The following is a 23,853-nucleotide window of genomic DNA, read 5'->3' as shown; positions in this document are numbered from 1 at the left end:
TACCATTCCAGTACCATTCCACCTCCATTAGAATAGGGACAGGATCCTTTTCTCCATTCTTCAGGTTTCTCTATCTGCCAGTGGGTTTGTGGGTGTATCTATAGAGAGAATAGCTCATCTAAGAAAACCAGAGGCCTGGAATCAAAGAGGCCACTGGCTGTTTCTCTTTCTCTAGTGTGTCTACTCAGGATTCACCTGGGTACTGTAGTTTCCTGAGTGTGACGGTCGTGAGGGAGCAGAGAGTAGGGAGAGGCCTAGTGGTAAACAAGTCAAAGTAATACAACTTTCAAAAAGAAGGCAGTTGGCAGTGAAACCAAAACAATCTCTTAACTCAGGCTCACAGCGTCTCCCCTTCCCTCCACTGTTCCTGTCTTTATCTTCTCTTCATATGTCACCTCTGTCTACATCTCCTACTTTACTCAGGACTTCAAGACGCTGTCTTTATTTTGCAGAGACATAAATTATTCAGTACAGTGTGTCTTAGTACCTGCACATTCATTGTCTCTCTCCCATCTATCCACTCTTCTGAAGAGGGCTGCCGCTTTCAGACAGAGTTTGCAAAAGGTAACATAGTTACTTCAGCATCGACAACCACTTTCTTAGTAAGGAGGCTCTTGTCAAGTACATATATTTGTTCCCGAGCAAGGAAATATGAAAAAAAAGGGAAATACTTAAAAAGTACATCTGAATATAACATGGGAACCAACAACCTCCACTGCTGCTAGTACAACGACTTCTGCTGCTAGCTCGGCTAAAAATAATGACAACACATCAGCTCTAGCTAGGCACATTGTGTAGTGTGTGTTTGTGTGTGTGTGTGTGTGTGTGTGTGTGTGTGTGTGTGTGTGTGTGTGTGTGTGTGTGTGTGTGTGTGAGTGAGGAGCCCAGGGAGGCTGGCTATGTAAATAGCCATATGAGACTGCATAGCATTACTGTCCAGACAGTGAAGAGGTGACCTGATCCCAATTAATCACAGAATCCCAGGAAGAACTGTCACATCCCATCTACATCAGCAGCAATGTCTCTTTAACACACACACACACACACTTAAGTGTGTGCACACCTACACACGCGTACTGGCGCACACACACACTTGTTTAGGCACACTTACACACACTGGCCTGGACACACTCTCTGTAACCCACCACCCTGTCTTTTATTCAAACACAGGTCTGGTCTGACAAGTGTCCTCCTGGTCACCACCACTCCCTCCCCACCTGTCCCCTGGTTTCTGCCCCCAGAGGTCTGTGACAGTGTGAGGGAGAGAGTGGACATCCTGGGAGGATGGGAACCCGGCCACAGCATCCCCAGATGCCATTTACCGCCAATGTCTTTATACTATTATTTTCCTAATAGGTCACAATATATGAGGGTTAAATCAGATTACGCTACAATGGACTGTGTTACAAACAACGCTGAATTCCCATCAAAGGACTACATGAACTGGTTTTGCCTCTGTCACTTAGGTAAGTATATTATACATTGCTATATCGCTCCAATTATTTCAACTGACTACAAGTGTCTTTCATCTCCTGTGAGTCCTCTTCTCAGAGGCTTAGCGATGACAGTGTGTGTGTGTGTGTGTGTGTGTGTGTGTGTGTGTGTGTGTGTGTTTCGAATAGGGATGTAAACCCCCTGCACCTCTGTGTGTGTGACGATGTGTTTGTGTGATTTAGAAGAATGAAACTTGTATTGAAGACAGCAGAACTTCTCTGAGAGAGATGACAAAAGATACGTCTTTCATCTCCTCCTCACCTCTCCTCTCCTCCTTTCCTCCTCTCCTCTCCTTCTCTCCTCTCCAAGGATTGGTCTAATGAGAGCCGTCTGTCCCACCTCTCACCATCACTAAAATGAAATGTATTCCCCTGTTTTTCAGGGCCCGTATGGATACAGTACAGTACAAGTCGAGATCAACATAGCACAGGCACCTATGAAAGTGGCACAGTGGATATAAAAGTCATGTTGCAGCTTTGTCTTGATTTATCTTGATATTACCATTTGAGTATTCCCTTTGAAAGTGGAGAACTGGCATCTTGTGAAATCACAGGAGAAGTAAGGAGACTATATATCACATGCTGTTACTGTTACAGCCTCATTGTTTAACACAGCAGTTCTGTTCTGAGACAGAGTTTTATCTCCACCACATTCATTGTTCCCATTTCAAAAAAATAAGTGTGTGGCAATGACATATACAATCAGGCATCTGCAAAGATATAGGGAGAGAAACTGAAAAAGAATGTATGTTTCTGCAACCCCAAAAATATGTTTCTGCAACCCCAAAAATATGGTCTGGTATTTTTTTTAAACATCAACTGTCGGTGTTGATGAATTGAAAAATAACTGTTTTTGGTGGTTGACATAGTTAAAATAAAAGTGAAATAATAAGCAGTGGAAAATCTTGTAAACTATTAAAGTACATTTCTTTGGTCCTGATTCAAATTGTATCTATGGTTAGCTCTGAGTAGCTATTTGTGAGAGGAGGATTGTTTGGTTATCTCCATCTCTCTCTCTCTCTCTCTCTCTCTCTCTCTCTCTCTCACTGTCTCGCCACCCCTCCATTCCTCTCTCTCACTAAACCCTGGATCTCTCTCAGCTGCCTCCACAGTCCTTCATTAGTGGTTGTGTCTGTGAATGATGACTGTAATAGAAGGAGTTGTAAAACTCCAGAGTTAGCCCAGGGAGCGGGGAAACTGGGGGAATGAGGGGCTCTGGGGGCCACAGAGTCACCCTGGGGGAGGATGAGGAGGAGGGGAGCCCACATTACTGGGACCGACCCCTAGAGAGGGGTAGGGAGGGGGGGTACTACACACAGTCTCTGTGGGTCTCTGGGCCCCAACACACCCTAACCTCTCCTCCCTTTCCTTTACAGTACCTCCCATTCCTCTCCTACCCCAACTCCTCCTTCACCACCTTTCTCTTCCTCCTCCTCCTTCTAACACAACACAGAAGATATATTGAATAGTGTGGATGTGTGTTTACCATGTTAATGAGCCCCCATGTGGCTTACACCATTGTAACTCTTGCTAATCATCAGGTGAAATCCAGTTTGTGTTATAGTCCACAGAGGGATACCAACCATGAGGAATGAATGAGCAACAACAAGGCGTTGTGCATAATGTCTATGGTTCCTTTGGTGCCAGCCCTCCCTCTAACACCATGGTGAGATCTGATCTGATCCTTCCTTCACCAAACGGAGAATTGTCCTACTTCCACATCTTCTCCTCCCTTTGTACCGGATGCCTTTCTTTCTAAGTAACACCTGCAACACCAATACAACACATCCACAAGCACAACGTTCATCAAAAAGAAGAAGCCATTTAGACAGATCCACTACTTCACAGATAAGACATCAAAGTAAATGTACCTCTATTAAACCCAACAATGTCATTATACTGTAGAGCAGGGTTTCCCAAACTCGGTCCTGGGGCCTCCCCTGGGTGCACATTTTGGTTTTTGTCCTAGCACTACACAGCTGATTCAAATTATCAAAGCTTGATGATGAGTTGGTTATTTGAATCAGCTGTGTAGTGCCAGGGCAAAAACCAAAACGTGCACCCAGGGGGGGTCCTCAGGACCGAGTTTGGGAAACCATACTCTACAGTATAATGACTCACATATTGGGTCCTGACTTGTGTTGCTCTGAATGCTCTTTCTATAAATGCTCTAACGGATATAATGGTCATGGTGGTGTGGCAAGTGGTATCACTACTTAAAGGGGTTGGGAGGGTCTGGGAGATAGTGAGTAATCCACTTGAGTGAACACAATGGTCCTGTACTGGCCTGCAGGTTCACAGCCATGCTCAAGCACCAGCCCTCTCAGCTGCTTGGATATATCTGTAGCTATCTGCTGTAGCAGGACCCAGGCCCAGACCGAAACCCAGACTTGGCCATTATGAGCTACAAAGGCCCAGTGACCTTGTCAAAATCCCCACTCTGTGACAAAGCCAGGCCCAGCATGAGGGAGATTTAGACCTAAACAGTATGTGACTGTCCAGTCCTTTGACAACGGCTGTTTACCTACGGGGTCAGAGGGCAGAAGGCAATGACAGGTGGAGATTTCTAGGAACGACAGACGGGGTAAAAAAAAAAACATTACGCGGACAATGCAAGGGACAGAGAGAGAGAGGGGAGAGAGGGGTTGAGGGAAAGGAAGAGGGAGGGAAATGGGAGAGAGAGAGAGGGAGAGAGAGAGAAAGAAAGATAGAGAGAGACAGAGAGAGAGAGAGAGAGAGAGAGAGAGAGAGAGAGAGAGAGAGAGAGAGAGAGAGAGAGAGAAAGGGACAGAGGGTAGGGAGATGAGAGGGTTAAATGTCAGGCATGCCATGTCTCAGGACCTCATAAGGTCAAGCTTTGTGCTGATCCCAAGGTCAAGTTCCATACTCAAGCACGTGTGAGCTGGAGGTCGGGAGGGGCCACATGGCGCGTGTGAGAGCGCCAACACAATACAGCCAGTTAGTGAAACACTGTCTGGGGCACAGCCTGGTCCTTGCCCAAATAAATCATCCATCTATCTAAAGGGGATTAGAGGAGAAACTGATGCTCATACCCCACACACACACCCTGAAACAGATGCCTGCGATGGGGTTGAGAGGGGCTGGGAGGAGCCCACCAGGCAGGCAGGCAGGCAGGCAGGCAGGCAGGCAGGTAGGCAGGCAGGCAGGCAGGCAGGCAGGCAGGCAGGCAGGCATGCAGGCAGGCAGGCAGGCAGGCAGGCAGGCAGGCAGGCAGGGTCCCAGGTGCTGGCCAGGCCTGGTGAATGGAGCTAGCAGGAGATAGCATTACAGCCATCCTTGGTAATCAAAGACCCCATGATTACAATGGTAACCCAGGGATCTACTGTCATCTGGGGAGGCAAGCCTTCAATAAGGGAGATGGACAGACAGACAGACAACCCGTGTCTGAGACAATGAACAACCTCCCTTCCGTCCTCAACAGTGATGAAAACAGTCAAAGCCAGACAGTCAAACAGACAGAGATAGTGTAGTGAGTCAGGCTCCTGGCCACCTACACACTGACCATCCAACGCATGGGCCAACCGCTGACCACCTTCACCACCTAAACCATTATTGTCATCTGAACTTAATACACCGCTCACAGACACAGACGGCTCTCAGCCAATTACAGGGCGGAATTAACAGTGGGCAGGCGCGTGCGTGTCATATGAGACAACCAATTAAAATCACTTATGGATAGGGTAATATCCAGCGCTTTAGGCCAGAACAAAAGGGCTTTGGGGGGATTATCCCTGGCGTAACCTGATCTCATTCTCTCTCCAACACACTGATCCCAGAGCAGCGGCTGCAGGCTGGAGAGGCTGCTATAGAGGCCCTGTATGAACTGCAGGCTGGCTCCACAGACAGGGTTAATGAGTACAGGGCTACAGGATACATGGCATACTAAAAAAACTGACCCAGACAGACATAGATAAGACAGAGAACGCCATTGAAACACACCCACCCACACACACACACACACACATACATACACAAACAAAGAGACACACACACAGAGAGAGAGAGAGAGAGAGAGAGAGAGAGAGAGAGAGAGAGAGAGAATCTCACAGACAGGCATTCCATCAGCATCACTACCACTTATACTGTACCTGTAGGCTTTGCCAATGACCTGCCAGAGCCAATGACCTGCCAGAGCCAATGACCTGCCAGAGCCAATGACCTGCCAGAGCCAATGACCTGCCAGAGCGTCTCAGAAATCACATAGCATTCCCTGAATACTGAACACAAGTGCTTTTCTTCTCATGGCCAATTATAACACACAGACACATGAGCAATACACACACACGCACGCACGCACACACACACACACACACACACACACACACACACACACACACACACACACGGAGATGGGTAGAGAAGGTATGGAAATAGAACCATAATGCTTAACAGTACCAAGGGTTAGCCATCCAGACCAGACCATCAAGGTGCCACCTGTCAGATGGACACATGTCAAACATCTATTTGTCTTTCAGACAACATCCAGAAAGTTAGAAATATGGTCTGGCTTATTTTACTGAGGCCTGTGGGTTTAACTATATCTGCTTCAGCCTATCAACCTAATCCTCCACGGTATCGTTTTCAAACACTTTCGAGGAACTCTTTAACTCTTTAAAATACTTTTATGCTTCGGTCCAGCAATAGATCCAAAATCCCATTCTGAATGACTGGAAGGTTAAGTATTGATAATACTGGTGAGATCACTGGTGACTTTATAATCACAGCAGGGAACTCTCTCTCTCTCTCTCTCTCTCTCTCTCTCTCTCTCTCTCTCTCTCTCTCTCTCTCTCTCTCTCTCTCTCTCTCTCTCTCTCTCTCTCTCTCTCTCTCTCTCTCTCTCTCTCTCTCTCTCTCTCTCTCTCTCTCTCTCTCTCTCTCTCTCTCTCTCTCTCTCTCTCTCTCTCTCTCTCTCTCTCCCAGTCTCACCCTAGTTTCCATAGCCATGGAGTTCAACACGGCCATCCAAAACCAGAATGTACGACTGGCCAGGGCTCCACTTCGAGCCTGCTAACTAGCTAGAAGCTAGTGCTAGCCATCCCCAGCTGCTTGAGTGACATGCCCAGTCTAGACACTCCCTTTCCCTTTCACCTACTTGTGGCTCTTTAGTACCAGCTAAGTACCCACATTAATTCTACCCCATGGGTATTTTCAAGGAACACCTCCCTCTGTAGAAAACCGTAGAAAGGCGACCTAAAACCCCCCAAATCGACCTGTCAGTGTGGGCTAAGTTTAAACTGGCACGTGGAGTGTAATTTGCTGTAGCCTACACTGTTTGGTTGGTTTCTCTAAAGGTTGGGTTCCAACATCCACAGACAAGAGACAGGGTTTTAGGGAGGTGTTGCTGATCTTCTTCTACATCTAATGTGTCTGGAACACCAGCGGGAGTGTGGAGAATAGCGTTGTCAGGTTGTCGTGGTGTGGTGGGAATAGTCCACAGTCCACGCATTTCCCCAGAGCCACTACCACCACCACAATGACATGTTTTTAGGGTGTCAGGATGGGAAAAGAAAAGAAAGAACAAGAAAGAGGGGGAAGAAAGAGAAAAGATCTGAAGAATAAAGGATAAACGTTTGCCCTCGTTCAAGAGCTTGAGAACAGCGCTTGACTGATATAAGAACAGTTTTGTCCGTTCAAATGAAGCATGGAAGGAGACTTTGGAGACATATAAGGTAGAAAAAGAATTTAAGTTACATTTAAGTGGGTTAAGTATTTAGAGGAATAAAAAATGCTTAACTTTAAGTGGGTAAATTAAGGCACAAACTAAGCCTTGTTATCCCTTATAAGAATGCCCAATTTTGGCAATCCCTGAACTGAATCAGTTTCTGGTATTATCAATGATGGATTCTGCCCAATACCCTGTCACGATATCTAGCTGTACAAAACCCCAGTATTTGTCCTGAATTGGAAGCCCTGTAGTAACAAATCACTGTACAAAAGAAATGATTGAACAAAGCAATCTGACCTTTTCTATAATTAAGCTGAAACATTAACATCACTTTCTCTCTCTCCCTTTTCTCTCTCTCCCCTGTCAGTATAACTGGTTTGCCAGTCAGTCCGTCCAACGAGCCGAGCATTGGCAGTCAGTGGAAGCCTCATCTATGATTTCAGCCCAGCAGCTCTGAGGGGCCAAGTTGGCTGAGGCCCATCTGGAGCAGGTCTGCTCCACTCCACAGTGGTGATTACCCTGATGCTGCAGGACTGAACAGTGGTCATGGTGGTGTGGTTATAAATATAAGTTCCTGATCGTTCGTCTTCATAAACAGAGGTTTGGAGGTAGTGTGGGAACCCGACCGGCAGGCAGAAAGACTGTTGGCCTCAGGTCAGCGTCAGCCATGTTGCTTCAGCAGCTGGTGACGTCCCTCTGGAGGAGGAAGACTGGGCAGAGAACCAAAAGAGAGGAGGAGAGGAATAAAGAGGGATGGCTGGCAGAGAGAAAAATGGAGGAAATGGTGATAGAGGCTGGATACTGTAGTTCTGGGCCAAAGGGCACTGGTTCACTTGGACTGGGAGATTGTGGTGCACTGGTAGAGGCCAAGGCTTCTCCATGACAACCCCAGACTGAAGAGATATTACAGGAGGGAAGGATGGCAGCTAGCGGTATGTTTTTTCCCAAAGAGAATGTAGCGATAAAGGATCGTCATCAAAGATTGTCACAAATATTTTATGTAGCAATACTGCCCAACCACACACTCACATTAATGGTGTTATTATACACCAGGTCAAAAGTCTCTAATAGGTTGTGCCTCATTCAGACAACACAACTATGTATGGGCTTGTGCACATCAAGCATGGCAGTGATTGGAATCTGTGAGGGAGTACCCGGTTGGCCAGCCCATGCTTGAAACAATGGGATCCTCCAGTGGTCTGCCCTGGCCATGCTGTCCACTAATCCTACCCTGGAAAAGTCCCCTTCTGCCCAGCCTGCCCAGCTCAGTGTCCCGCGCAGTGCCGCGGAGCCACATTACCATCAGGGGTTAGGCTTCTAATGCTGCCAGCTGTGTACGGCTGCCCCAGACCCAGCCACGTCAGTCCCAGCCGGGCAAGGGAGGGAGGGGTGGGGGAGGTGGGGGGCGTTATCCCCAGGAGGTCAGCGAGGCTGTAGTGCCCTCTTGTGTCGAGGGGTGTAAATCTTTCATCTGTCCTGCAGTACAGTACAGATAGAGACAGAAATAGAGCTACTGTAAACAGAGCAATGCAGCAGGCCCTACAGCACACAGAGAGATAGAGATAGAGCTATACTGTATAGAGCAGAGCAGCAGTACTGTACAGCAGAGAGATAGAGATAGAGCTATACTGTATAGAGCAGAGCAGCAGTACTGTACAGCAGAGAGATAGAGATAGAGCTATACTGTATAGAGCAGAGCAGAAGTACAGTACAGCAGAGAGATAGAGACAGAGCTATACTGAACAGACCAAGGCAGCAGGGCTGAGCAGAGCAGGCGACACTCAGTGCTTTCTCACTTAAACAGTCAATTGGCCTCATTGATGTATAAAATATATCCCACAGAGCCATGTGAAACACCATTATGAAGGCATGGCTGAATTGTTCATGAGCTACTCTCCCTTGGAATGAAGAAGAAGAAGAAGAAGAAGAGAGAGATGAAAAACAACAATGGTATTAAGACTTCCCCTGGAGTGTAATAATAGGATGTGTGTGTGGGCATTTTCTTTTTCTCAGTGCATTACCTCCTTTCTTCTGAAGGGTCTCCATTCCTAGAAGACATTACTTGGGAAATTCATTTATTTCGAATCTCAAATTGAGGAGAAAAATGTCCGATGTCAATTAGCATACAGGCAAGGGTAATGGTAATTACAGTTTTTCTCAGTCGCTTTGGTGCATTTCTTAGATCAAAAGTGCAATTCTTGATACTACTTGTACAAATTCCAAATCATCTAGTCACTTGTGCACATCATTAAAGCAATTTCTTATTCCTTTGAACAAATTGCAATTGCTTTTGTACATATTGCAATTGATAATGTACAAGTGTCAGCTTTTTTCCACATTTTCAATTGCTCATGTCATGTTGATCAAAATATAGTAGATGGTTCTCTGTTGAATAGTCTTACCCCTCAAAACATCTAGGCATTAGTTCCTTGCATAAGCCATTACATGCAAAATTGTTGAACTATTTGTCATAAACTGTCAAGCATAGTTTTACACATTTCTATTAGACCTTTTGTACAAAAACGTAAATTGCTGAATCGTGCAGGTGAAATTAACCCTCACTCATGAAGGAATGTAAAGTGTTAGTTCAACCAACAATCAACCAGTTGTCTAAATTGCTCAAAGGTGCATCTCATGAAGAATCAATTGGCAAGCATATATAGACAGACCACAACACAGAGTTGCAATTTTCCAATAATGGATGGACCAGGAAACGAACAGGGTCAACAGCCAAGAGGAGGAAGAAGAGGAGCAAGGATGCGTGGTGGAAGGCAAAACAGAGGAAGAGGCAGAAGAGGACATAGGCGCATATCTGATGACATAAGGGCCACTATTGTAGACCATGTTGTCAATCATGGCCTTACAATGGCTGAGGCGGGTCGAAGGGTGCAGCCGAATATTGGGAGATCAACCGTGTCCTCAATAGTACAAACGTTTCGAAGAGAGAACAGGTATGTCCACCAATGTACAGTGCACTGTTACTGTATATAAGCAGTATACTGTATACTTCCTACAATGCTTCATATTACAGTAGTCCACTTGTATTTCACAGCATACAGAAATATACTCTATACAGATACATACTGCACCTTACATGCACCCACCTGTATGTTTTACAGTAAAATGTGTGTTCGCATAGTTTTTGTCTATGTGAAAGTGTGCGATGCATCACTGCATTTTTCCACACATAGGACTGCAAGATTACCTCAAACCGGTGGCAGAGGACGCCTTTTCACACCTCAACAGGAGGAGGCTATTTGCACCATGGTCCGAGCAAACAATGCCATGAGACTCAGGGAAATACAAAGGACCATTATAGAAGACAACGATGTCTTTGAAAACATCCATACGGTTAGCATCTCAACCATCGACAGGGTGCTGCATAGAAACCAAATGAGTATGAAACAGCTGTACCGTGTACCATTCCAAAGGAATGAGGACAGAGTTAAGGAGCTACGGTACCAGTATGTACAGGTAAAACATATATCTATGTAACTACTTTACAGCAACATTTTATAGTGTTACATAGTACAGTAAGCATAAACTGCACACATTTCCATTGCTGTGGAAGGAACATGCAATATATGTACATGTTATGTCACTCTTCCTTACCAAAACAAATTCAACTGTGTGTTCTGGGATATAGCGTATAATGGAGTTGGAATCAAGTGAACCCTCTCACAACTTTGTATACGTGGATGAGGCTGGCTTCAACCTGACCAAATGCAGAAGGCGGGGTCGGAATATCATCGGTCACAGAGCTACTGTGGATTTGCCAGGCCAACGGGGAGGAAATATCACCATGTGTGCTGCTATTTCGGAGCATGGTGTCCTAACCCATATCCCCCTTTTTAGGGCCATACAACACCCAGCATCTACTCAACTTTTTTAGAGACTCTCTACAGGGCTCTCATCCCTGATGATGAGAGGGGTCTGTTTAGAGAGGATTTGCCAAAGTATGTGGTCATTTGTGATAATGTGAGTTTCCATCGATCAAACATCATAAGGCAATGGTTTGTGACCCACCCGAGGATGCTCATAGAATTCCTCCCACCTTATTCACCATTCCTTAACCCAATTGAGGAGTTCTTTTCAGCATGGAGGTGGAAGGTGTACGATCGTCAGCCACACACACAGATGACCCTGCTGGCTGCAATGGATGCAGCATGTGAGGACACCACAGTAGACGCCTGCAGAGGATGGATAAGGCATTCCAAAAGATTCTTTCCACGTTGCATTGGAAGGGAAAATATCCGGTGTGATGTGGATGAGAATATGTGGGCTGACAGACAGGAACGTCTGGATGTGTAGAGACAGCACTAGAACAGTGCTGTGGGCAAAGTTGTGCCTTAGGGGTGGTTTCCTGTGTTTCTTTCTAATTTAGTTTTTTTTCCTTCGTGCCCCTTGGGTTGTCCAGTCTCTTTCAATCAATAACCCACATACAGTAATATGTAAATAGTACTGTTGAAATTGATATATGCCATAGAAGTGCAGCCTTGTGCATTTTCAATACAGTAACTGTCATCCAAACTGTAGCCTAAGTTTACATCAGGTAATACTGTCAAAGTACACAGTTCCATTGACAACATGCCTAAACATTTTGACAACCTTGTTCGTGAACAATGACTCAATGACTTATCATTCTGATGACACTGACATGATCATTGGCATGAATATTTACTTTTGAGAGATGTACTAAGGATTTTTAGTGACTGACTAGCTTTAGAAACATATCTATTGTATATTGCAGTTTGTACAAATTGTTCTGAGAAATGCACTTATTATTTTGCACATGTTAGGGATGATGTGAAAAATGCACCAAAGCGACTGAGAAAAACTGTAAGCTGCAAGCCCTCTTAGGTAGCTTCAATGGGGCCACTTATGCTTCAATAGGGCCACTTATGCTTAAATGCGCCCACTGAGCAGGCCGGGGATGAGACACACTAGTGATGAGGACACTAGTGGACACTAGTGGAGCTCCATGTGCCTCAAATCTACTGTACAGAAGTGTCCAACAAAGCTAACTATGCTAACAACCTCGATACTAATCATCTGGATCTCTGCCTCGATGGTCCCTTGATGCCTATTAGGAGCCTGAATTCCCCACACTGCCACAGCTAAAGGACCATGACACAACAGACAACCACTTATTATTATTAAGTCACACTTAACAGTATTCTAGAGAAGTACATAGTGTTTATAGAATAATGGAAGTATGGCTATCAAAATGTGTTTAATTATGTGGGTCTGAGCTACTAAGGTCTAGTGACTAGTACTATACTTTCTCATTATCCCATAAAGAATGTTACATTGTGGTAGTGGTAAGTCACATAATGAATCTGAGTCTACTTTTATATCAGCAATACACTGAAAATTCTCTTAAAAACCATCACAGATTTGCATGGCTTCAACTGAAAAAATATCTGAAATATTAAATATAGAATTGCATAATCCTACTGTATCCAACTACTCCTGAAGTCTGTGTACATATATGTATATATATAGACAGATAGATAGATAGATAGATAGATAGATAGATAGATAGATAGATAGATAGATAGATAGATAGATAGATAGATAGATAGATAGATAGATAGATAGATAGATAGATAGATAGATAGATAGATAGATAGATAGATAGATAGATAGATAGATAGATAGATAGATAGATAGATAGATAGATAGATAGATAGATAGATAGATAGATAGATAGATATAGATAGATAGATAGATATTCAAATGCAGTCCTCATAATTATTCAGAAAGGAAAAAGCAGCAGAAATGTTGATGGGGAGTTATCAATGAAAAATGACATCTTGTTAAGTTAGGAATTCTCTTTGTGTTAGCAAGGTTTCTCTAGTTAATACCACACCTTTCTTCATCTGCCCTGCTGTAATTGGAATGCACAGTGAAAATGCCTGTCTTATTTCAGCCGAGAAAAGAACAATGAAAGAAATGGATATCACACCGGGCGAGAGGCTTTCTAATCAATGCTGTAACTCAGTGTTCAAAAGTAGGGTTGTACTTTTTAATGAGGACAGAGGGATTTGTAACTCCCAGCTTCTCTACCAAAGGAGATTATAGGTCCAATTAAGGAGACTTTCACTTCAACTGTGGAGAGAAACTCATGTCTTTGTTATGGGAGGACTGTTTGTTGTTGCTGTTGTTCTCAGACAAAACCCTTCTAAACATGAGGATGTGTCTACAGTGTTAAGACTCCAAACTACCTCCCATATCTAGGCTAGTATATTGTCTGAGAGATGAGGTATGGGCTCCAGTAATTTGGTAGAGGATGTGTGTCTGTGTCTATGAGAGAAAAAGAGAGAGAGAGAGAGAGAAAGAGAGAGGGAGAGAAAGGGAGAGAGAGAGAGAGAGCGAGAGAGAGAGAGAGAGAGAGAGAGAGAGAGAGAGAGAGAGAGAGAGAGAGAGAGAGAGAGAGAGAGAGAGAGAGAGAGAGAGAGAGAGAGAGAAAGAGGTAGAGAGAGAGAAGAGAGAGAGAGAGAGAGAGAGAGAGAGAGAGAGAGAGAGAGAGTGAGAGAGGTAGAGAGAGAAAGAGGTAGAGAGAGAAAGAGGTAGAGAGAGAGAAAGGTAGAGAGAGAGGTAGAGAGAGAGAGGTAGAGAGAGAGAGGTAGAGAAAGAGGTAGAGAGAGAGAGGTAGAGAGAGAGAGAGGAAGAGAAAGAACATCTGTGTGTGAGCGTGCATGTGTGTGTGTTTATTTAAGTGTGTGTGGGTGTGTATATTTAAGTGTGTGTGTGTGTGTGTGTGTGTGTGTGTGTGTGTGTGTGTGTGTGTGTGACCCATCATGTTTCCCAACACAGTGTCATGAAGCAGTCGGTGATGTGAGAGGTCAGGTCAGACGTGGCACTGACCTCCCCGTCACCGAGGCACCGAGGCACCGTGTCACCTTCCGGGCAGGCTTAAACAAACAGGGCACACATACACACACACACACACACAGACACACACAAACACACACAGACACACACACACCCCGCACACACACCCCACACCACACACAAACACATACACCACAACATACAAACACACAGACACACACACAAACACCCCACACCACACACACACTGGCCTCGGGCAGGCCGGCTCTGCAGGGTGGCACTGGCAGGTCACCCCTATCTCCCTCCCTATCTCCACAGCCTGATAGATGCGGCTCATTATTTTAACCCCAGAAACAGAGGACAATTACAAACACAGAGATGAAGGGATGAGGGGAGAGGTCATTCATCTATGCCCAAAGGACGGAGAGAACTGGGCGAGGGGTAAAAGGAGGAGAGAGGAGATGAGATGAACTATGTGTCTGTGTTTACAACAGAGGGGTTGAATCCTGTAGCTACATCAGGTCACACATGACTGTCACAACCAACAACTCCTATCTAATGGATGTGGCTCTGGCCTGTGACTAATGTCACTTGTCTAATGTTCTGTCACATGGTGGTACTTGTTGTGTCGCTACCTCATATTGAAAATGTAGACTGTTGTATGGTGACACTACCTGACATTTCCATTCCTTCAACTATAAGACCTGTACCCTTCTGATCCCAAGAGCCAACATTACTCACTAAGAGACACTTCCATTCTGCTTTAGCTTGAAGTTTGAAGAGCCATAGTATTTCATAATAAAATGGTGAAACTGTGTAGCGCAGTGCCCCAAAATAAAACCGTCCCTGTTCTGCAAAACAGAAGGACTGAGGGTTCACAACCGAGCACTATTTTAGTGTTTTTTTATTCTCCCCATATTTTCTCAGATTGTTTTGGATCATTTAAACAGACTGTGAAGGAATGAGAGGTGTATGTTATCTCAGCTCACTGAACTACCTTATTTACCGCTGAAAGTGAATTCTTTATGAGACTACGAATATCAAAGACAGGAGGATCAAAGTGGATTTAATAAGCCAGCTAGTGTTCTTGGAAAACCTGGACTTTCATCTAGTGCATTTTCCTTGGTTTCTTCAGTTTGGGATTATGTCAAGGATCGACACTAAAGGCAAAACATCTGTAGTCACATTGTCATCCTGTATTCTTAAATTTGTTAGTCTGCTACACCTTTGTAGCTGGAAAATGTCCCAGCAGCTAGCAAGTTGCCTCTTCGACTGGCTGTCTCGGTTTTTGTACCCCCCAATTAAATGTGGTTGTCATTTAAAAGGAGTGTCTCCTCTCTTCACATCACACTTCTGTTGGCACGTTAGCTTTGTTTTCCCCAACTGCCTGGGATGTTAATGAACTCTATGATCTGGAGAGGATAGGAGCGGAGCAGAGAGGGAGAGAGACACTGCAGGACTAGCAGGCAGTAGTGCACGTTAGGAGTGGACGTCTCACGTCTCCTGCAGATAAACACTAAACACAAGGCTGGTTCTGTTTGAAGAAACTGCTACTTTCTACAGGAGTTATAGGGTTGTTTTAAATGGGACAGTTAACCCTCTGCTTAGCCATGCTGGAGAAGATTTAACACCTAATAGAGCTGTATTAAAACTATAAATGCCACATGGGGAATGATTACTTTTTGTAATCTCTATCTGGAAAAAGTACACTGCCACTGAGCTGAAACCGATCAAACAAAAACAGAACACTGATGCAGGAAATTCGTTTTGTGCTTCATCCATGTTCCCTCCATAATAACTTTTTTTCAAATTCCCAACATGCAGCCCAGTGGTAAGAACTGGTTGAAATGATGTCATTACGACCCAAAACGTGTTGAAATTATGTTATTATAATGTATTTCAAAGAGTTGTGCTCAGTTTTGTCCAATGGGAGAGTCAAGAGGTCATCTGACATGTGATATACCCCTCTCCTACCTATTAAAGTGGTACACCACCACCATCTCCCCTCTCAGTAATGATACAGGCTCCCATGGGCTATGGGGAGGATCAGGTTCCCTGCGAAGCAGGCTCAGAGGCCTCTCTGATGTCACAGGGCACTGCAGGGCCTCCATTCTGTTTTTATGGGGCCTCTCCTCCTAAACATCTATAGGGCCTCCCTCCTAAACATCTATGGAGCCTCCTCTCCTAAACATCTGTGGAGCCTCCTCTCCAAAACATCTATGGGGCCTCCTCTCCTAAACATCTATGGAGCTTCCTCTCCTAAACATCTATGGAGCCTCCTCTCCTAAACATCTATGGGGCCTCCTCTCCTAAACATTGATGGAGCCTCCTCTTCTAAACATCTATGTAGTCTCCTACAGGTCTCTCTGAGGACCAGACTACTGTAGGTCACGTCATGTCTCTGGGGTATATTGTACTGTCATCCTACTGTAGATACATGTTGGGAAAATACGTTATGAAGAAAACCAACATACTAGGTCTATGACTATACGGTGTCAGGTAGAATATTAGTTGAAATAGAGGACAAAGAAGCACAGACAATTTCAAAATTCAGAGATGGAGCACTGTTTACAAAGTTGAGCTGGAGACTTCTGCTTTTCCAACATTGTTATACAGTACGAGATTCCTTGCACACACACACACACACACACAACTCTGTGTGTCTGCATCAGCATAACCACAGGCTTCAGCAGAGATCCGGTGTGATCAGCCTGGCTGTGAGCAGCTGTGAGGACAGGAACAGTTTTAATGGAGTGTGCCACACAGTCTTTACATGTTGTCTCTTTCAAACATCTCAATGATTACAACTGGAGTCGATTAAAAGGCATGGCAGGCGGCTGGGCTGCCTTGTAAAACACACTAGGAGCACACACACACACACACACACACACACAGTAGGACTCCCTCCCCGGCCTGGGCGGCTAGTTGCATGGATGATTAACATTTCATGTTAATGATAGGGTTACGTGCAGAGAAATACACTGGGTTAAGCAATGATAATAACAGCGCAGCTCCAACCACATCTGTTATAATGTTGTCTGCACAGCTACTGATCATGGTGAAATTACTGTGTAGTCTAGCGCTATGTATGCTCAGAGCAGTTCACTGAGCAGACAGTGAGACGATCAGACAGCCTTTATCAAACATAGAAGGCAGAAGGCCTCTTCACATAGGGGTATTGCTACACACAAACACCCACACATATTAATGTAATGTCACTGTGTTTCACTACAAAGTCAAGGAATTGCAAGTGATGAAAACATTGTCTGCATTTTAAACCGCTAACCTTCACTTAGCAAGCTGTTTACAAGGCCTTGAAACAATATCATCAATCATTCTAAATACTACAGGTCCAATGGGGAGAATTAGAGAGAATTACAGATGTCACGCACCATCAAGCAAAACATCCCATGTCTGTCTTAATGTGTCTGGCTTTGAGTGTGTGTGTGTGTGTGTGTGTGCGTGCGTCTGCGTGTGTGTCTGCGTGCGTGTGTCTGCGTGCGTGTGTCTGCGTGTGTGTGTCTGCGTGTGTGTGTCCACGTGTGTGTGTCTCCGTGTGTGTCTGCGTGTGTGTGTCTATAGCTTTGTCTGTGTCTAGCTGTGTGTGTGTGTTTTCATGGCCCAGTGGAGTCATTCTCCCTGAGGTAGTGTATCCATCACAGCGCAAGCACCCCTCTGACTGGTGCCTATAAGGCCCTGGGCCCTCATCTAGCCCTCCCAATCTTCTAGTCCCCCAGCTCCCCTCTCTCTCTGGGGCCACGGCTAGGGGCTCCCACCTGCACCACATAAACACTGACACACCCATGCGCAGTCACACACAGTGCCCTCACCCACCCCTGTAACGCCCTCATTAGATAATTAGTCTCACAGGCCGGCCTAAAACAAATAGCTTTATACATTGATTATTAAGCCTGTCTACGATTCAGCTTATCCTCTCAATAATACCGATTCATACTGTGATCTTTGATGAAATAAGAGTTGAACAGTTGATTTCCACTGTCTATATTGCATGGATGTTGGGTTGGATGCTTTGGAAGAGAGATAGAGACGTGGCTGGGCGAATGAGTGGAGTGATAGAGCAAAAGAGGCAGAAAGAAGGGCTCTCTATCCCTCAGACTTTAATCATTCATCCCTCCGTCATCTCCCTGGCCCGCCGGGTCAAACCACAACAATGAGACGCAAAAACCCTCTGCAGCCTCATCTCGTCTGGGTGAATAACAAAGGCTGAGGTTTGTGATCATAATTAACTATGAAATATTGATGGCTATAACTTATTTTGCTGCTCTGCATGTGGTCGTTTAAAGACACAGTGGACCACAGAAAAAGAAAACAGTGTTGCTCGGAGCATGTCACTGTTGAATAATTAAGAGCGATATAATTAGCAGTACTAGCTTGTAGTGCTTTTGCTTTAGCATGGTTTGTATTAGCTCGCCGTGCTAGTGGGTTAGCATGCTTTGTATAAGCTTGTTATACTAGTGGGTTAGCATACTTTGTATTAGCTCATTGTGCTAGTGGGTTAGCATGCTTTGTATTAGCTCGTTGTGCTAGTGGGGTAGCATGCTTTGTATTAGCTTGCTGTGCTTGTGGGTTAGCATGCTTTGTATTAGCTCATTGTGCTAGTGGGTTAGCATGACTTACAACAACATATTTGCAGATAAATAGGGGTAAAATCTTTAAAGAAATATTAGTCACATTTGTCAGTGAAAATAATTTTTGAATCATTACACCATGCTCTGGATCCTGAGGTCCCTCTGTGTGTGATCGTTTAAAGACACAGTGGACCACAGAAAAATAAAACAGTGTCGCTCGGAGCATGTCACTGTTGAATAATTAAGAGTGATATAATTAGCTCACTGTGCTTGTTGGTTAGAAGTATTTGCTTGTGGTGCTATTGTTTTAGCATGGTTTGTATTACCTCGCCATGCTAGTGGGTAAGCATGCTTTGTATAAGCTTGTTGTACTAGTGGGTTAGCATGCTTTGTATTAGCTTGTTGTGCTAGTGGGCTAGCATGCTTTGTATTAGCTCATTATGCTAGTGGGTTAGCATGCCTTACAACAACATATTTGCAGATACATAGGGGTAAAGTATTTTTGAATCATATAATTACACCATAATAACACCATCCCATTATAACATCCTGAAATATGTATACAGGCTATAATGATTTGATTTCTCATCTCACTATATCAGCAGGACCAGTGTGTGGTCCCGTGCCTCAGTGAAGTCAAGGCCTTTTCCTGCTTGGTTAATCTATTTTCATTGTCTACTCTGCTCTGTTCCCTGCTCACCTGCTGCCACAGGGCCTACGGTTAAGTGGTCAACGGTTAAGGGATGTAGCTCAGTTGATAGAGCATGGCGTTTGCAACGACAGGGTTGTGGGTTCGATTCCCACAGGGGGTATGAAAAAATAATAATGTATGCACTCACTAACTGTAAGTCGCTCTGGATAAGAGCGTCTGCTAAATGACTAAAATGTAAATGTGTAATGTCAAGGCGGTTTGTGGATAGTTAAACCTATCTCACACACACACACACACATGAACCTACGCACACAAGATACACGCACACACATACATACCAGCGTACTGTAGATACAGCTGCCTGAGCGGCCGTCTATCTCTCCTTCTCTCCTTCCCTCTATCTCTCCATCCATCCCTTCCTCCCGCTCTCTCTTTCCCTCCCCTGCAGACAGGTAATCCTGACAAACTGGCCCCACACCACCTTCTGAATGATCCCTGTTACTATGACGATGACCCCCCTGATGCCAGGGCTGAGGCCTGAGGTATGGATGGCCCTCCCTCTCCTCTCCCATTCCTCCACTGCTCTGCTCTGACAGATCTATCTTCATCAGCCCTGCTATCGCAGAACCTCCTCATAGCCTGGAGGAGTGTGTTTGTGTGCTATAGGTAGCCTACAGTATAAATCAGTTAGAATGCCAGTGGCAACACTAACATCTCTAGTAATTAGTCTTGTAAACAATGACATTAAAGCTGTTGAAATAGCATGACTCAGTTACTGAAACAGTGAAAAACCCAGTGTATGGATCATAACTAAATGAAGTCAGAGCCATACAGTCGAATATCTACAGTGTAGATCCATCCTTCCAATACAGTAGTAGTGCCTCTCCACAACCTCCTGTATTCTGAATGCCTCCTCCCAACCTTCTGTCTTCTGAAGGCCTCCTCCCAACCTCCTGTCTTCTGAATGCCTCCTCCCAACCTCCAGTCTTCTAAAGGCCTCCTCCCAACCTCCTGTCTTCTGAAGGCCTCCTCCCAACCTCCTGTCTTCTGAAGGCCTCCTCCCAACCTCCTGTCTTCTGAAGGCCTCCTCCCAACCTCCAGTCTTCTAAAGGCCTCCTCCCAACCTCCAGTCTTCTAAAGGCCTCCTCCCAACCTCCTGTCTTCTGAAGGCCTCCTCCCAACCTCCTGTCTTCTGAAGGCCTCCTCCCAACCTCCTGTCTTCTGAAGGCCTCCTCCCAACCTCCAGTCTTCTAAAGGCCTCCTCCCAACCTCCTGTCTTCTGAAGGCCTCCTCCCAACCTCCAGTCTTCTAAAGGCCTCCTCCCAACCTCCTGTCTTCTGAAGGCCTCCTCCCAACCTCCTGTCTTCTGAAGGCCTCCTCCCAACCTCCTGTCTTCTCAAGGCCTCCTCCCAACCTCCTGTCTTCTGAAGGCCTCCTCCCAACCTCCAGTCTTCTAAAGGCCTCCTCCCAACCTCCTGTCTTCTGAAGGCCTCCTCCCAACCTCATGTCTTCTGAAGGCCTCCTCCCAACCTCCAGTCTTCTAAAGGCCTCCTCCTAATCTCTTGTCTTCTGAAGGCCTCCTCCCAACCTCCTGTCTTCTGAAGGCCTCCTCCCAACCTCCAGTCTTCTAAAGGCCTCCTCCCAACCTCCTGTCTTCTGAAGGCCTCCTCCCAACCTCCTGTCTTCTGAAGGCCTCCTCCCAACCTCCTGTCTTCTCAAGGCCTCCTCCCAACCTCCTGTCTTCTGAAGGCCTCCTCCCAACCAGATGTAAAGCCTTGTTTGCAGTCAATGATTATACATGTCTTCTGCATGCCTATACATCCCATCACACATATATATATATACAGTGAGGGAAAAAAGTATTTGATACCCTGCTGATTTTGTATGTTTGCCCACTGACAAAGAAATGATCAGTCTATAATTTTAATGGTAAGTTTATTTGAACAGTGAGAGACAGAATAACAACAAAAAAATCCAGAAAAACGCATGTCAAAAATGTTATAAATTGGTTTGCATTTTAATGAGGGAAATAAGTATTTGACCCCCTCTCAATCAGAAAGATTTCTGGCTCCCAGGTGTCTTTTATACAGGTAACGAGCTGAGATTAGGAGCACACTCTTAAAGGGAGTGCTCCTAATCTCAGATTGTTACCTGTATAAAAGACACCTGTCCACAGAAGCAATCAATCAATCAGATTCCAAACTCTCCACCATGGCCAAGACCAAAGAGCTCTCCAAGGATGTCAGGGACAAGATTGTAGACCTACACAAGGCTGGAATGGGCTACAAGACCATCGCCAAGCAGCTTGGTGAGAAGGTGACAACAGTTGGTGCGATTATTCGCAAATGGAAGAAACACAAAAGAACTGTCAATCTCCCTCGGCCTGGGGCTCCATGCAAGATCTCACCTCGTGGAGTTTCAATGATCATGAGAACGGTGAGGAATCAGCCCAGAACTACACGGGAGGATCTTGTCAATGATCTCAAGGCAGCTGGGACCATAGTCACCAAAAAAACAATTGGTAACACACTACGCCGTGAAGGACTGAAATCCTGCAGCGCCTGCAAGGTCCCCCTGCTCAAGAAAGCACATATACAGGCCCATCTGAAGTTTGCCAATGAACATCTGAATGATTCAGAGGAGAACTGGGTAAAAGTGTTGTGGTCAGATGAGACCAAAATGGAGCTCTTTGGCATCAACTCAACTCGCCGTGTTTGGAGGAGGAGGAATGCTGCCTATGACCCCAAGAACACCATCCCAACTGTCAAACATGGAGGTGGAAACATTATGCTTTGGGGGTGTTTTTCTGCTAAGGGGACAGGACAACTTCACCGCATCAAAGGGACGATGGACGGGGCCATGTACCATCAAATCTTGGGTTAGAACCTCCTTCCCTCAACCAGGGCATTGAAAATGGGTCGTGGATGGGTATTCCAGCATGACAATGACCCAAAACACAAGGCCAAGGCAACAAAGGAGTGGCTCAAGAAGAAGCACATAAAGGTCCTGGAGTGGCCTAGCCAGTCTCCAGATGTTAATCCCATAGAAAATCTGTGGAGGGAGCTGAATGTTCGAGTTGCCAAACGTCAGCCTCGAAACCTTAATGACTTGGAGAAGATCTGCAAAGAGGAGTGGGACAAAATCCCTCCTGAGATGTGTGCAAACCTGGTGGCCAACTACAAGAAACTTCTGACCTCTGTGATTGCCAACAAGGGTTTTGCCACCAAGTACTAAGTCATGTTTTGCAGAGGGGTAAAATACTTATTTCCCTCATTAAAATGCAAATAAATGTATAAAATTTTTGACATGCGTTTTTCTGGATTTTCTTGTTGTTATTCTGTCTCTCACTGTTCAAATAAACCTACCATTAAAATTATAGACTGATCATGTCTTTGTCAGTGGGCAAACATACAACATCAGCAGGGGATCAAATACTTTTTTCCCTCACTATATATATATTTATACTCCGGACTCCGACATTGCTCGTCCTAATATTTATATATTTCTTAATTCCATTCTTTTACTTTTAGATCTGTGTGTATTGTTGTGAATTGTTAGATATTACTGCACTGCTGGAGCTAGGAACACAAGATGGCGTAGCAGTGTGGTCGTGTTCTTTGTTGTGTGTCCGTGTAAATAGCCTGTTTTTTGTAAAAAAAAAAATGTATTTTTCGTACATATTTCCCTATCACACTTTTCATCCTTCTACTAAATATACTTTCCTGCAACCCGCCTCACTCAATGTGGAACGGATTCTATTATTTACTCACCTTTATCTAGAATCTCCAATTGAAACTAGCTAGCCAGCTAAGTAGCTACTTACTATTAGCCACCGTTAGCAGTTTTCACCCAGAACATCAGATTTTCTGCCGGAATAACTGAATCACTGGACCCTAACACCGGATCGCAACTAGCTAGCCGCAACCGAATGGATGTTGCTGTAGGCTAATCACCACTGCCCCCGAAGCAAGCACCAGTTAGCCTTGAGCCAGGCCCATATCCCGGCTATCTACCTCTTTGTCTACCGGACGGGAGTAGCCAGCTAACTAGCTACTTGCTATTAGCCACCGTTAGCGGTTTTTCACCATTGTCCGTGGCCTGCACTACCTACCAGCCAGCTCTAGCCTGGACTATTATCGGCCAGTCTGCACTGTCTGCACAGCACGTTATCGACCCAGAACATACCGGATTTTCTGCCGGAATCACTAAATCACTGGACCTTTAACACCTGATCACCTGGGTTGAAAAGTAATAAAGGGGAGTATATATATTTAAAAAAAAAAAAAAAAAAAAACATGGGGGATTGGAAGTGATGCAGACAATTACATTGATAGAAGATACAATCTATCTGCAATATTAAGCTGATCCATTCTCCCCCCAAAAAAAATAAAATAAAATAAAAAATAAAAAAACAATTATAAAATAAATAAAAAACACCTGATCATCGCAACTAGCTAGCTGCAAATGGATGTTGCTCGAATTAGGCACATCTCCCGGCTATCTACCTCTCTGTCAACCGGACGGGACTTCCTAGAGTCGACACGGAGCCCCGCCGGTCCATCACGACTGGTCTGCCGACGTAATCGTCTGTGGTTT

Source organism: Coregonus clupeaformis, unplaced genomic scaffold, assembly GCF_020615455.1.
Source record: "Coregonus clupeaformis isolate EN_2021a unplaced genomic scaffold, ASM2061545v1 scaf0622, whole genome shotgun sequence".
Lineage (NCBI taxonomy): Eukaryota > Metazoa > Chordata > Actinopteri > Salmoniformes > Salmonidae > Coregonus > Coregonus clupeaformis.
The sequence above is the reverse complement of the archived record's forward strand: the minus strand, read 5'-3'. Positions refer to the sequence as shown.